We start from the raw sequence: 16,229 nt of genomic DNA, 5'->3' as shown, positions 1-16,229 counted from the left end.
TCTGCCCATCCAGGCTCAGGCTGTAGATGTAGTGCTGTGGAGAACCTGGCTGACTGACCCCCAGTTGCCAAATCTGGTTACAGACACTGAGAATACACTGAGAACTAAATGAATAATCAGGTGCAACCAAAATCTGAAAGGTCAGCAAACATATAAATATAGGGAGTGCAGAATTATTAGGCAAGTTGTATTTTTGAGGAATAATTTTATTATTGAACAACAACCATGTTCTCAATGAACCCAAAAAACTCATTAATATCAAAGCTGAATGTTTTTGGAAGTAGTTTTTAGTTTTAGCTATTTTAGGGGGATATCTGTGTGTGCAGGTGACTATTACTGTGCATAATTATTAGGCAACTTAACAAAAAACAAATATATACCCATTTCAATTATTTATTTTTACCAGTGAAACCAATATAACATCTCCCCATTCACAAATATACATTTCTGACATTCAAAAACAAAACAAAAACAAATCAGCGACCAATATAGCCACCTTTCTTTGCAAGGACACTCAAAAGCCTGCCATCCATGGATTCTGTCAGTGTTTTGATCTGTTCACCATCAACATTGCGTGCAGCAGCAACCACAGCCTCCCAGACACTGTTCAGAGAGGTGTACTGTTTTCCCTCCTTGTAAATCTCACATTTGATGATGGACCACAGGTTCTCAATGGGGTTCAGATCAGGTGAACAAGGTGGCCATGTCATTAGTTTTTCTTCTTTTATACCCTTTCTTGCCAGCCACGCTGTGGAGTACTTGGACGCGTGTGATGGAGCATTGTCCTGCATGAAAATCATGTTTTTCTTGAAGGATGCAGACTTCTTCCTGTACCACTGCTTGAAGAAGGTGTCTTCCAGAAACTGGCAGTAGGACTGGGAGTTGAGCTTGACTCCATCCTCAACCCGAAAAGGCCCCACAAGCTCATCTTTGATGATACCAGCCCAAACCAGTACTCCACCTCCACCTTGCTGGCGTCTGAGTCGGACTGGAGCTCTCTGCCCTTTACCATCCAGCCACGGGCCCATCCATCTGGCCCATCAAGACTCACTCTCATTTCATCAGTCCATAAAACCTTAGAAAAATCAGTCTTGAGATATTTCTTGGCCCAGTCTTGACGTTTCAGCTTGTGTGTCTTGTTCAGTGGTGGTCGTCTTTCAGCCTTTCTTACTTTGGCCATGTCTCTGAGTATTGCACACCTTGTGCTTTTGGGCACTCCAGTGATGTTGCAGCTCTGAAATATGGCCAAACTGGTGGCAAGTGGCATCTTGGCAGCTGCACGCTTGACTTTTCTCAGTTCATGGGCAGTTATTTTGCGCCTTGGTTTTTCCACATGCTTCTTGCGACCCTGTTGACTATTTTGAATGAAACGCTTGATTGTTCGATGATCACGCTTCAGAAGCTTTGCAATTTTGAGACTGCTGCATCCCTCTGCAAGATATCTCACTATTTTTGACTTTTCTGAGCCTGTCAAGTCCTTCTTTTGACCCATTTTGCCAAAGGAAAGGACGTTGCCTAATAATTATGTACACCTGATATAGGGTGTTGATGTCATTAGACCACACCCCTTCTCATTACAGAGATGCACATCACCTAATATGCTTAATTGGTAGTAGGCTTTCAAGCCTATACAGCTTGGAATAAGACAACATGCATGAAGAGGATGATGTGGACAAAATACTCATTTGCCTAATAATTCTGCACTCCCTGTAGGTAAGTAGCTAGTGAGGAAAAGAAGTAAAAAGAAGAGAGAGAGAGAGAGAGAGAGAGAGAGAGAGAGAGAGAGAGAGAGAGAGAGAGAGAGAGAGAGAGAGAGAGAGAGAGAGAGAGAGAGAGAGAGAGAGAGAGAGAGGTAGGAAAGAATAGATGACAGGGGAAAGGACAGCACTTAGAAACACAGGGGATAAACAAAAGGAAAACTATGGGAACAGCCTGTACCAAGACAGTATTAGAGTGCTTAATTAACTTCATTGCTACATCCTCTTACCAAAACGATGCTTAATTAGAGTTTGGGAAGTACTGCTAAATCTCTGAAACAGTTATTTATTATGGCCATAAGTGATTTATAAGTGGGAAAATAGTCAATCTTCCATAGTCACTGCTCAAAATGGAGCAAATTGTACTAGCAGAACCCTGAAAGCCTGGACTCGTACATAAGTGCATTCTGAGGCTGTACCCTCTGATTTTAGCTGTCAGTTTTCCTCTCTTTAGAAATACATCACATCTGCTGTCCTTTCACATGTGAATTATAGACACCATCCAGTCGCTGAACCAATTTAGGAGCATAACCACAATTCATTTCAGCAGCTCATTTTCTTTCACAGAACATTGTTACCCGTGATCCATTTCCTAATCATCAAGAGCTGAAATGCTGGGACCAAACAGGAAAAAAGATAATGATAGGAAAAAATGAGTAAATACATAAGTAGGCACACATCTGTCTGCAAATGATTGTCTGATACTTTAATATCCCCCGTAAAATCTGAATCAGTCTAAAAATATAATATAGATATATAATAAAAAATATATATATATGCAAGCGTAAAGAATTTGATTGATGTAAAAATAATAAAGTAGACATGAGGAGAGATGGATGTGGGTGAAAAAAGAATGTAGCAGATGATGTTGAGTAATAGGAAATTTCAGTATCACTCTGCTCCTTTGCTCAAGATGATGACCTCCTCTAACAAGGTTCAGAGGAAGATAAATTTGTTAATAAAGTATAAAAATATGCCAATTTGCACCCAAAGACTAAAGCAAAACCCTGGAAAACACTGCAGGAATATATTCCAAGATATATAATAGTCTGGGGGTTGCTGCGGTTCTGACTGAAGCATGAGTGACACACAATCCAGCCCTCTGGGTGTTTTCAATTATGTCCTTATCAGTGCATGTGGCATCTCCATAGGAATAAATGCTGAGGATTTCCTGCTTGACACCAGAGCTGAGAGGAGAGAGAGAGAGAGATTTACTGATTAATCATCTGCACTCTGTGGTAGCTGTTAAAATATTCAGCTTTTCACTTTTTGTCAGAAAGTGAGTCTGGTACATGGACTTTGAAATCTAATGAAATTTCAAACATAGCTTCTTTTACCAAAACAGAGTTTGGCGTTTGAAGCATATCAAATTGTATACTTGTATGCTACTTTATTACATGTCTTCAACTGCTTCTTAATTCAAAAGTGTAATTAGCCAATCCCATGTTAGCGGTTCAATGCATGTAGGCATTTAGACCTAGTGAAGACAGCCTTCTCAAGCTCAAGCAGAGCAGCAGAATGGTGATGGATGGTTGTTGGTGATGGGCTGGTCTTACAAGTTCAGAACCAGCTGGGATTTTCCAACACAACCAACTCTAGGCTTTACAAAGAATATTCAGAGAAAGAGAAAATATCCAGTAAGGAGCAGTTGAAAATGCTCTGTTTATGCTGGACATCAAAGGAGAATGGCCCAGCTGCTCTGAGTTAATTGGAAATCAAAGGTAACTCAAATAATCACTTGTTACAACAAAGGTAACAATTGCCAAAGAATTCAATTCAATTCAATTTTACTGACATGGCAAAACAACACATCAAAACAACAGTTGCCTCAAGTCACTTTATATTGTAAGGCAAAGACCCTACAATAGCTAATTATGATTATGCCTTCCAACACTGAACCTTGAAGCAGCACACCAGGTGCCACTACTGTCAACTAACAACAGGCTACAATCTGCAAAATTGGACAACAGAAGACTGGAAAAATGTTTTCCGGTCTGACAAGCCTTTGGGCATAAACAGCATGAAAGCATGTATCCATCCTGGCTTGTATCAATGATTCAGGCTGCTGTTGGTGGTGTAATGGTGGTAGCTATTTATTTTGATACACTTTCAGTTCTTTAACACCAACCAACCATCATTTCCATGCCACAGCCTACCTGAGCATCGTTGCTAACCATGCCCATTCCTTTATAACCACAGTGTACCCATCGTCTGGGGGTGGATTGCCCTGTTTGTTGAACATGACAGTCAGTTTACTGCACTCAGATGGCCTCCACAGTAATGAGATCCCAAACCCTTTGGGATTTGGAGAGCTGAGGCAACTGTGTGACTCTACCATGTCAATATGGACCAAAATCCACGAGGAATGTTTCCAGCAACTTGCTGAATCCATGTTACAAAAACCAAAGACAATTATGAAGGCAAAAAAAATAATAATAACGTAAATATGAGTGTATAATTTAGTTAAAAACTGAAAACACTTGTTGGTGGATAGCATACGTACCTATATGAATGTGGTACATTTTTTTTACAGCTTTTACAGACACTCAACTACAAAAGAAAGAAGAAGAAAAATTACATGTGACTGCAGAAACTCTTCCTTCTTCAGAGAGCTTCCTTCATCAACGGGCTGAAGCAGAAAAATCAGGAATTTAACAGCCCATGACAAAATGCCAAGAAATCTTGATTGAAACCACTGGAAAGACAACCCTTTTATGTGCAATTGCCGCTCTGCACGATTATCCAAAATCTATGTTTCTTCTTGCACAACAACATTTTGACTAATGTTCTGTATGATATATGGATGCAATACATGCTCAGTATTGCAGGCATCTGCTATAAAGCTTTTCAGTTAACTGGATCTAATAAAACCTCAGGAAGTCATACCTCAGTCCAGGGGCTCAAGGAGGATTTGGACAGTGGAGGAACCCAAAGATCTCATGTAGCAGTGCAATGGGGACCAGAAATTACCCTCAAAACACACATTAAGGAGTTCCTTTGATATTGAGACATATAGTTCACACAGCAAGTCGAACATTTGCATTTGCATTTGCAACATTTGAAGATAAGCACTTTATTTTGATTGACATCCGCAAGCATGAATGTGTTACAGGAATGAAAATGTGTTGAATATAGGAAGCAGGATCATTACGTAACTTTAGTTTCTGATTCTTTTAAGCGAACATTTGAGTGCTTTAACCTGTATGAGACCTCGGAAAGCACCACACAAAATATGAATCACTATGCATGAAACTGGAAGTCATATTTATTTATATTTGCAATTTTCAGTTTTTAAGATCTCATGATGGAGTTTCCACTCTGTTGCCACAATTGTTCTCAAAACAATCCCACAAAAAAGTCATTTGATCCCAGTGAAATGACTGGGTGTGTATCAACTCAATGCAAAAGAGCTGTGAGTGTATTTGTCTCTGTGTCTGTGTACCTCCCTCTGGCTGTAGTGAGCTGTCAGAGGAAAGGTGATGGAGTACAAACTTCTACAGCGTAGATTCTAACTCAGATTTCAGTTGCTGTGCTTGCTGCAGTTGACTTATACACTCCCGTGTCAGGCTGGTTTACTGCTGCAGTCCTCTTGTGCATGAGCAACAAAAACGTACTCGGTGGTAAAGAAAACCAAATAATGCTGTCAGAGCAACAATAGTTTTGAAGTTTTCCATCCCCGTCTCTTTCATTTACATTCGATCAGGATATCAAAGGACCACTCGGTCGCCTAGACTGTAAATCCATTTTTTGACACTTTTTGATTTACAAGGTTTAAACCTTCATCTGCTTTTTCCTCCCCAGTCAATATCAGACTTTCATGCTACTCAAGTAAAGAGCAGAATTAATAACATCGTCCTGGATTAGTCCACTAGAATAAGGCCTTTGGGTGGTATTCAGAGGCACAGCTCAAGCATTTATTTTAGTATGAGTAAAGTGCAAAACTCCACAGTAGTACTTAATTGTGAGCAATTTAATCATGCAAGTGCAGCCACTGTGAATGCATATTAATAAAACATTAATTTCTCCAGGTCTATCAACAATAAAAAGAAACAACACCAAAGGGGAAAGACAGAGCAGGGAGTCTGTAAACTGAATATTGGCTTCGCTGACAGATTCCAACTTGCAGATATATGTAATTGAAAAGTTTTGACTTTTTGATATTTAGAAGTAGAGAAATTGAAAGAAAATTTAAAAACGGAAAATTATTCAAACTATTTGACTGAAATCTCTTCCCACACTTGCATTGTGGGGAAGCCTTGAGGGAAATTAGTGTTCTTTATTAATTTCAGGGCTAATGGATCTTTGATGCACTGCCCTGATGATCTCATCTTCATAGTTCATCCATCCATCCATCCATCCATCCATCCATGTCAAACCAGAAAAGACTATAAAATAACCACCTTAATGTAACTACAGTCCTACAGTCCCTGTAGAAGATATAATTTCTGCATAACCACTCTACTGTGAGTAAGACTGGATGCCATTGTGGGATTATGTACAATAACAAATAGACTGTTCTCACTGTGAATTTTTTTTATTGTATTTATACAAATACTTTTATTTTTAATGTCACAAGTTGTAAAACACTAACAGTAAATACTGGCTGGATTTCTGCCATGATAACTGGAAAAACAACTAATTTTAAATCATTGCTGAAAATTAAGAAATCATAACTTTGTGTAACACCCACTCAAAAGTAAGCTGGTAATTCATAAACTAGCTAATTATACTGTACAACACTGATTTGTTAATTCTGACAGAGTGATAATGTGATCCCTTACTCATCACTCCAACTGATACCTGAAACAACTCACAAATAATCAAGTGTGTGCAATTTACCATAAAACACACTGATCAGCTGTATTTGGGAATTTTTTTAAAATGTGATTGTTCGAGCATGCGCAGTCACACTGTGCAGCTCGTGCTACAATAATATATAACTGCTTCATCACTCCTTTAAAGATGTAAAGATTCTTCCTTTAGTGTCAGTTATGATCTCAGCGTCAAAGGTTCCTCTAACCTTAGCAAAGTAAACATTTTAAGCCAAATCTGACGTTTCGCTAATGAGCTATCAGGCGCCATCTTATCTTATAGTACAGAATGACCCTATTAGAGCTCTTTGCTCTCAGAGTGCAGGCTTACTCGTTGCTCCTATTGTATTTAAAAGTAGAATGGGAGGGAGAGCCTTCAGCTTTCAGGCCCCTCTTCTGTGGAACCAGCTTCCAGTTTGGATTCAGGAGACAGACACTATCTCTACTTTTATTAAAACTTCTTTTTGATAAAGCATATAGTTAGGGTTGGATCAGGTGAGCCTGAATCCTCCCTTAGCTTTGTTGCAAATGGTCTAGGCTGCTGGGGGATTCCCATAATGTACTGAGTATTTCTGAGGGTTTATACACCTCTTTGAGTTTGATCATAGTTATTATTCATCTCTGTCTCTCTTCCACAGCATGTTTGTTGTCCTTCTTTCTCCTCTCAACCCCAACCGATGGCTGAGCCCTTCTTCTGAGGGTTCTTCCTGCTAAAAGGGAGGATTTTTTGCCACTGTCACCAAAAGCTTGCTCAGAGGGAGTCGTCTGATTGTTTGGGTTTTCTTTGTATTATTGTAGGATTTTTACCTTACAGCATAAAATGTCTTGAGGCACCTGTTGTTGTGATTTAGTGCCATGTAAATAAAATCAAACAGAATCAAATTGAACTGAACTAACCTAATTAAATAACTTATAAAGCAGGTTTATTTTTCAACAGTAATTTGAAAACCTTTTATGAAGGAACAGATAAATGATGTTGTTTTCCAATAAACTGTATTATTTACAGAGTATTTTGTTGTTTGATATGATATGATATAGACATAGAAAGTTTGTGCAATATATATTTTTGGTGCCAATCACTGTATTTGATGAGGCTTCTCTGTTCTGGGGAGACTTGAAAGGTCACGCCCAGTGGAGTCTGTTGGATAATGGTGACCAGTGTTTCATTTGCCTCTCAGCAGAGATATACTTATGTTGAAAGTAGCTGTAGAAGGGAGTAAATGAAACTCTGTGTGAGATTAGCACTTGGAACATGTTCATCTCTCTTGTCCTTGATATGAAGCACCTTCCATTATAAAAATGATAAAAGTTTATATTACTCACCGGCATCTCCCGAACAAGGCAAACCTGGTTTCATCATAATTTCCATAACAAGCCATGATGAATAGAACGACATGTCGACCTAAGATGATTTACACATTATAAAGCCGTTTTCAAATCAAACATGGTCTACTGTATGTTATCTTTATGAAGGATAATACTATATATGCAAGATTACATAAAACAACTAATAATCCTCATTTCAAAGCAGATTGCCTGATTTCTCTGCTTGTGAGTACATTTAATGAGGACAAACAAGAAGCAAGCCGACATTACAAGTAACAAGCGTTTGCCCTCATACTCCAGTCTACAGGTCACACAACTCGTCCTCTGGGGAAATTTGTGAGCTGAGCACATATCAGCAGCCACACAGGGGAAATAATACAATGCGTCAGTGGTGTCTTGCTGGCTTCCCATGTTGATCTGCAGGCCACCTTCTTGCTTAAATGCATAAAGTTTGGCAGGTCAGTGGGTATCCTCTGATTTCAGCCACACTTTCTGTGTGTGTGCATGTACGTGTGAGTGTGTCACTAGTAGATATACAGTGAGAGGGGAAAAGAAAGGAGGATCTAGTGTCTAAGAGTGGGCCTGAGCTGCATTAACAAGACGTCAGGGGAGTACAGCATGTGTGCAAGAGAGGAGAGTGTACATGTGAGTGTGTGTTGTGCCTTTTTGTACTCCTTGTGCACCGAGGAAAAGTGAACTTATCATGTTGTTGCTCCTTTGACAGAGTTCCCAAGGTTATTACATCAGGTTAGGTTTAAAGCACAGAGTAGAACTCGGGTCTGGAATAACAGCTAGATTTGGACTATCCGTCACTTTAATCTAATCAAACGCTCTGCAGATTTGGAAGGTATCAATGGTAAAACTCTTCTTCTCCATGGATGAAGACAGAATATTTAGTATATACTGCACAATACCTCTGACATTGAAGGGATGTCCACACAGGAAGTTGCTCATAACTGGTGATGGCTGGCTGCTAGTGGACATTCAAGGCTCTGGTTGTCTAGGTAACCTTTTAATGCATTTTCCACCCTGTCACATGTCAGTCAAAGCAATCCCTTGTTTCAGTTTCTCACTTTGAAGTTGAGAAAGGTTTAATCTCAGGACCTGCTCTTTTTAAGATAAGATAACATAAGATAACTCTTTATTGTCATTGCACGTCATACATAGTACAATAGTACAATGAAATTGGAAAACTGTCCTACGTCGGCACTACATATAACACAACACGACCCGATACGACACATCACAACGCAACGCAAACAACACAACACAGTATAATAACTTAGTAATAAAAAAGAAGAATAAGTGTATTTGTATTGCACACTGTTATTATTGCACATTAATTGTTATTGCACCTTGTTATAAATATAAATATTATTATTGTTACTGCTTTTACCCCAAAAAGTCCAGGTAGGTAGCCAGTCAGGTCAGCTATTTACATTGATCAGGGCTATTGCCCTGTTGTAAAAGCTGTCCTTGAGTCTATTTGTTCGGGACCTCAGCAGCCTGAACCTCCTGCCAGATGGCAGCAGCTTAAACACCCGGTGTCCTGGGTGAGTACAGTCCCGTAGGATGCTGCGTGCCCTCTTGAGACAGCGAGTGCTGTACAGGTCCTTCAGGGAGGGAAGAGGATGTCCAATGATTTTTTGGGCCATATTGATGACCCTCTGGAGTGCCTTTCTGTGTACTGTGGTGCAGCTGGAGAACCACACACCGATGCAATATGTCAGCACACTTTCAATGGAGCAGCAGTAGAAGACGGTCAGCAGCTCCTTCTTCAGGTCCATTTTTCTGAGGATTCTCAGAAAGTGGAGACGCTGTTGGGCCTTCTTTAAAACTCCAGAGGTGTTAGAGCTCCATTGGAGGTCTGTGTCTGTGTGCACACCCAGAAACTTGAAACTGGAGACCCTTTCCACGCACTCCCCGTTGATGCTGACAGGCTGCAGCTCAGACTTCCTCCTTCTGAAGTCAACTACCAGTTCTTTTGTCTTGGTGGTATTGAGGTCCAGGTTGTTATCTACACACCAATCTGACAGCCTCTGAACTTCAGCTCTGTACGCCGTCTCATCTCCCCCTGAGATAAGCCCCACCACGGTGGTATCATCTGCAAACTTGATGACTGTGTTGTCTGGGTGGGTACTAACACAGTCATGTGTGTACAGAGTGTATAGTACACAGCCTTGTGGAGAGCCGGTGTTAAGGCTGAGGGCTGGGGAAAGATGAGGCCCCACTCTAACTCTCTGTACACGGTCTGAGAGGAAGTCTCTGATCCAGTGGCAGGTGGTAGAAGGAAGTCCGATTTCCAGCAGTTTAACTATTAGTCTGTCCGGGAGTATCGTATTGAAAGCAGAGCTAAAGTCAACAAAGAGCAGCCTGGCGTAACGGCCCTGCACTTCCAGGTGAGAGATGGCGGTGTGGAGCGTTGTAGCAATGGCATCTTCAGGTGATCTGTTAGCTCTGTATGCGAACTGGAGCGGGTCGAGTGTGGGTGGCAGGCAGGACATGATATGACGTTGGACCAGTTTCTCGAAGCACTTCATTATAACTAGAGATGGCACGATACCACTTTTTTATGTCCGATACCGATACCGATATCATAAATTTGGATATCTGCCGATACCGATATGAATCCGATATAGTGTTTTTTAATCAACAAAACTGCTTTTTAAATATCTTGCTGCATTTTGTATAAGTTCATACTCAAGTTTAAAACAACAACTACACTAAAGCTATTCTGTTATACCTGTATGCAAAAAAAATTATTTCATAGTTCAGCAATACTGATCAATCTAATAAACTTAAACCTACACCATCCTCCCTATTCTGGTATTTTAAAGAGTACTTAGCGTAAATATTAAGCAACCTAACTAATAGGGTTCCAACTCCCAGCAACAACAAAAATAAATAAATAAAAAATAGGGAACCACCCCTCACGCTCCACCTCATGATGCTTAATCGACGTAATCAACCTTAATTTGATGCAGTGTGAAAAAAAATGCACAAAAATCAATTATTTTTCAAGAAATATTAAATAGATTCAACATCTTTCTTCAACAAAATTGCAGACTGCACAGATGGTACCTTCCCAAAGGAAAAAGTACTATAGCTTACTAGGGTATATATATATTAGACTTAATAGTTACTATATACAGTAATTGACTTCTATTCATTTTACATCAAATTAAAACTTTGGGTGTCAGATAATTATTTATTAAAAGCTAGACATTTTAAATGAGAATAAGAAAGAAAAGTATGTCTTTGTGCCCCCTTTTCCCTGTTAATGCCCTATCGGCCCCCCTGGCTAAACTTTGCTAGATCCGCCCCTGCACAGTTACCAGCGTCAGCTACGTAGAAAAAGATCCTGGAGTAGAAAGTAATATTAAATACATTCTAACAACAGCTGATCAAGCTTAAACGTGCTGCTGTTGTTCAGCCGCTGGTTTCCTCTTTCTGGTGCGAAGTGGGCCAAAAGCAAACTAGAGACACGGACTCGCGACAGAAAAGCCGATCAGCTGATCGTTAAGCAGTTTCATGATTGAAGTAGCAGCAGGAGAGGCAGTCGTTTGTTAAGCTTCAGGCAGGAATGCTTTACAAACATTCAGAGATGGACTTACACACTTGCTTTACTTCTCTCGGGATAACTTTGTCGGAGATGAAATGCCGGGTTGCTAGCGAAGCTCCAAATGCTATCCAGACCACCGACAGGTCCCGCATGCCACAGCCGCTCTATCACGTGATGCATACTGCTCCGACGTGCTAACGTTCTGAGGTGAGTTACGGCGTGTTGCAAGTTTTGTGAGGTGCTTTCGTGATATTTAATGGATCGGATTACATTTTTTATGTTTTTCTCCGATATCCAATCCAGTAATTTAGGTCAGTATCGGACCGATACCAATACGTAATATCGGATCGGTCCATCTCTAATTATAACAGGTGTTAGAGCAACTGGTCGGTAGTCGTTGAGGCTGCTAATGTTAGTACGCTTTGGCAGTGGGACAATTGTGGCTGACTTTAGGCACGGCGGGATGCAGGACTGGGACAGTGAAGTGTTGAAGATCTTAGTCAAGACCCCAGCCAGCTGGTCTGCACACTCTTTTAGGACCCTTGCGGTTACCCCATCTGGTCCGGCGGCCTTCCTGGGGTTCACTGCCCTCAGTGTGCACCTCACCTCATATTCCTGCACTATGAGGCTTGGGCTGCTGCTGCTGTCCGATGTTTTTGCTGCTGCTGCCTCTGGTCCCTTCACCTCAAAGCGTGCGAAGAAGTGGTTCAGCTCCTCCGCAAGCACCGCGTTACCCTCAGTCAATGTGGTATTTTGTGTCATCATGTCCTTGAGTTTCTACAGTTTCTAACTGTTCTGTGTGGACAGATGTGAACAGTCTATTTAACTCTGCAATTTTTAAAGGTACTCATTACTTATCTTCGTTTTCCTCCCGTCCATCATCTTTTTTTTTTTTTGGCTGATCCTTTTAAGGATTGCCACACTGCATCATCCGCCTCCAGCACACCCTATCCCTAACATCCCCCTCTATCACACAAACCCTCTGCATGTCCTCCTTCACTACATCCATGAATCTTCTCACTGAGCTGTACCCGGCAGCTCATATTCCACATCTTTTGTCAAATATATCCACTATCCCTCCTTTGTCCAAATCCCCTCAGCCTTGCCTCTCTTTGTCTCCAAACTGCTCAGCCTGAGCTGTCCCTCTGAGGTACTTGTTTCTTATTCTGTCCATTCTGGTCACTCCCAATGAAAATCTTAAAATCCTCAGCTCGCCCTCCTGTCTTTTTGGCAGCACCAGTGGCTCCAAATATAAGAACACTGGTATCATCAAATGAAAAGGGTTTTAGTCAGGGTGTAAAACTTCCAAATACTTGGACTTTGAAAAATAATAAACCAAAAGGTACATACACCCTAATAATCTGATTAATTACTTCAAGTAAAAAAAAAAAAGTTAAAATACATATGCTGCAAAAAACAGCATTCTAGCAGTGACCATTTCAACGATTTATTAAAGTAGCTGTTTTCTAAAACACACATTATGCTTTTTCAGTTATCTTACTGTAAACAGGATAATAATTATTTGCAAAATGGACATAATGTCATAATGGCCTGTAAATGGTAAATGGCCTGTATTTATATTAGGGCTGCCACGATTTGTCGACTAGTCACGATTACGTCGACTATCAAAATCGTCGACGACTGATTTAATAGTCGACGCGTCGTTTGAAGCTTTGTAAGATCGCAAAAGACGCAGGAATAATAGCAGGATTTAAGAGTGTAATAACGGACTGAAACAGAAGATGGCAGCACAGCATGTACAAGGATGCCAGCTGCCGTTAAACCCCGAAGAAGAAGAAGCAGCTGTGTCCCAGAATTCATAGCGCGGCCCAGCTTAGTTTCCAACAATGGCGGTAGCTAGTTAGTTTTAATATTACTCTTATTATTCTTTCTGGGTCACAAAATAAACGTTTAACATATTTTCAGGCGAGAATGTAGCTGTGTAAACCTCAAATATCTGCTCAGTTTATCAGGACACCACATATTTTCAAAAGCGCTCCGACGTTTTCGGAGACGTCTGTTACCCACTAGCTCGATAGCTAGCCGGGGGCTAGGTCACTAGCGCCGTGAGAACACCGGACTCCCGGCAAATTGTTTTCAAACCCACCGCCGTCTTTCGCGACTCAGGTTAAATATATATGAGTCACTTAGATAAATTAAAAATGTTATTGTTTGGCTTTTTTTTAGTATTTTATTTGTTCCTGAGTAAATTGGTTTGGCTGAGATTAAAGTTATAGTTTTTACACAGCTGAATAAACGTCAAGCAGACAGCTGATTATCAGAAGTGTGAGATGCTGGAGAATATACTCCGGTGTCCTGTTATAGTTTAGATAGCAAGGAGTTTATTAAACTTTACCGAAACAATCTGCAAATTTCATTAAAATTGAATAAACTATCATCTTGTCTTTATTTTTAGTTAGCACCTTAAAAGCTTAAAGCTGTAAGCTAATGATAGTTATATAAGAGCAGATGCTGCTGGTGCAATAAGCTGTAGTTTTACGTCCAGTGGATGATGATCTGATTAGTCGACTAATCGCATAAATAATCGGTGACTAGTCGACTATCAAAATAATCGTTTGTGGCAGCCCTAATTTATATAGCGCTTTACTAGTCCCTAAGGACCCCAAAGCGCTTTACATGTCCAGTCATCCACCCATTCACACACACATTCACACACTGGTGATGGCAAGCTACATTGTAGCCACAGGCACCCTGGGGCGCACTGACAGAAGCGAGGCTGCCGGACACTGGCGCCACCACGCCCTCTGACCACCACCAGTAGGCAACAGGTGAAGTGTCTTGCCCAAGTACACAACGACCGAGACTGTCCAAGCCGGGGCTCAAACCGGCAACCTTCCAATTACAAGGCGAACTCCCAACTCTTGAGCCACGATAATAAATAATGTTTTAATAAAAAGGACTTAAAAATTGTGACTCAACCCCAAAACAGCATTCACTGGGGTCATAAATCCAATCAGCTATGAGGGCATTGTTTTTGTGCACTTATATATAATCTGACTTCTTTTTGCAACGAGAGGAGTCGCCCCCTGCTGATCTATAGAAAGAATGCAGGATTTTGGCCCGACGGCTACATCCATTTATCCATCTGTTATAGCCAACCAAAACACATTATCTACTCTCACTGGATACATTACTACTAGGTTAGAGCCCCAGAAGTGAAAACAAATGTCGGAATACCTTTAAAAATGTAAAAATATTAAATATTAAGTTTCACATTAAAAATATAAAACTTCACATGCCTTTTGATTTGACCTTAATTTTTATTTAATAGATTGCTCAAGGATTCGGGGTCGTGTTTAGTGCCCAGATACAACAAGTGCTATGAATATTTACAGCTCTATAATTGATCAGTACAGTTGATCGAGTGGCTGAATAATGATCAAACAAATCCCCATCAGCTCTCTGTTAACAAATCCCGTCACGTGAATTATGACTGCACTGGATGGAAGGCACAGATGGAGGTTTATAGGTGGACTCATGCTTTGACTCGAAGGCATCCTAGAGGGCAGCCTGTGTCAAGTGCAGAACTCGAATTTGATAGTTACTGTATATTTTTGGTGTCTGGGTGTATTTATTTTATTTGTATCTCTTATTCACTTTATTTGTGCAACATATTTACTCTTCCAAAGATCTGTATGCCATTTTATGCCTTACAAATTCATTTTTACATCTCTTTCACTATAAATATCAATCCAAGCTTTAGTATTGCTGTGCTATGGTGGAAAGACATGTTCCCTAAAAACATATACAGAGAAACTGGATAAAAAAGAAAAAAAAAACAGTAAATAGAAAATAGAGAGTCTGCATGAAAATAGCACTCATTGCAAAATGAAAAGGAGAGTTCACTTTGAAGTTTAAGGACTTCCAGAAATCCTGTAAGGTGACGTTAGCAATACATGCAGAATCTAGCCTTGCTATTCTCCCAGTGGCTCTTTGATGGCGTATGTCAAGAAGGAGCCAAAGGGATTAGGAAAGGTTCAGCAGTGGTGAATTATGCTCTTCCTGCAAGGAATCATTTTTTAGAAACTCTACACCTCACATTTAAGTTTAAGTTCACCTCCTGACCAAATGAGTTCAAAACTACAAAAATGTATTCATAATTTCTCTGTATATACAACACCTGTTATAAAACTAAAAGACAAGGTTTACATACTCTCTCCTTTATGCTGAAGCCTCTCCAAGGACAGCCAAATGCATCCTATGTGATGCTTTAACCCAAGGAAAAGCTTTGGACACAATATTCCTTCCAGTTTGCTGTTATATCTTTTCACTGGCAGTGACTTCTGTGAAAATCAAGCTTCATGTATATGCAGTTAAACACATAACCTAGAAAATTGGTAGAATTTTCACCCATCTGAGTACAGTATTCGTGAAAACTGAGAAAGCCTAATTACCTGAGTTTGGCAGACTGCTCAACCTTTTGTTACTGAGAATCCTCAAATAGGTGAGCAAGTAAGATAAAACGAAAACGGGGATTAAAATTCTCTACATGAAGCCTAATTCCAGGAAACATGTCAAGTCCCTGCAATACAGCTGAATGGTGAAGGGCCTCATATTGGCATGATTTTACATACAAATCATGCAAACCAAAGAGCAAGTTTGAATGCTGAATGGGATGCTAAATGAGGAACATCTGAAAGCATGTAAGACGTGGAAGTTTTAGTGTCAGAGCTTTGCATAAATTTGCAGAGCACATCATCTATCAAGATAAAATTTAATACTGTATTATGTTGGGAGATACGCCTAGCAGGT

The sequence above is a fragment of the Rhamphochromis longiceps genome, linkage group LG2, assembly GCF_057381845.1.
Source record: "Rhamphochromis longiceps isolate RC_006_pf linkage group LG2, R_longiceps_female_GT1.1, whole genome shotgun sequence".
NCBI classification, from domain to species: Eukaryota; Metazoa; Chordata; class Actinopteri; order Cichliformes; family Cichlidae; genus Rhamphochromis; species Rhamphochromis longiceps.
This window is presented reverse-complemented; position numbering follows the sequence as displayed.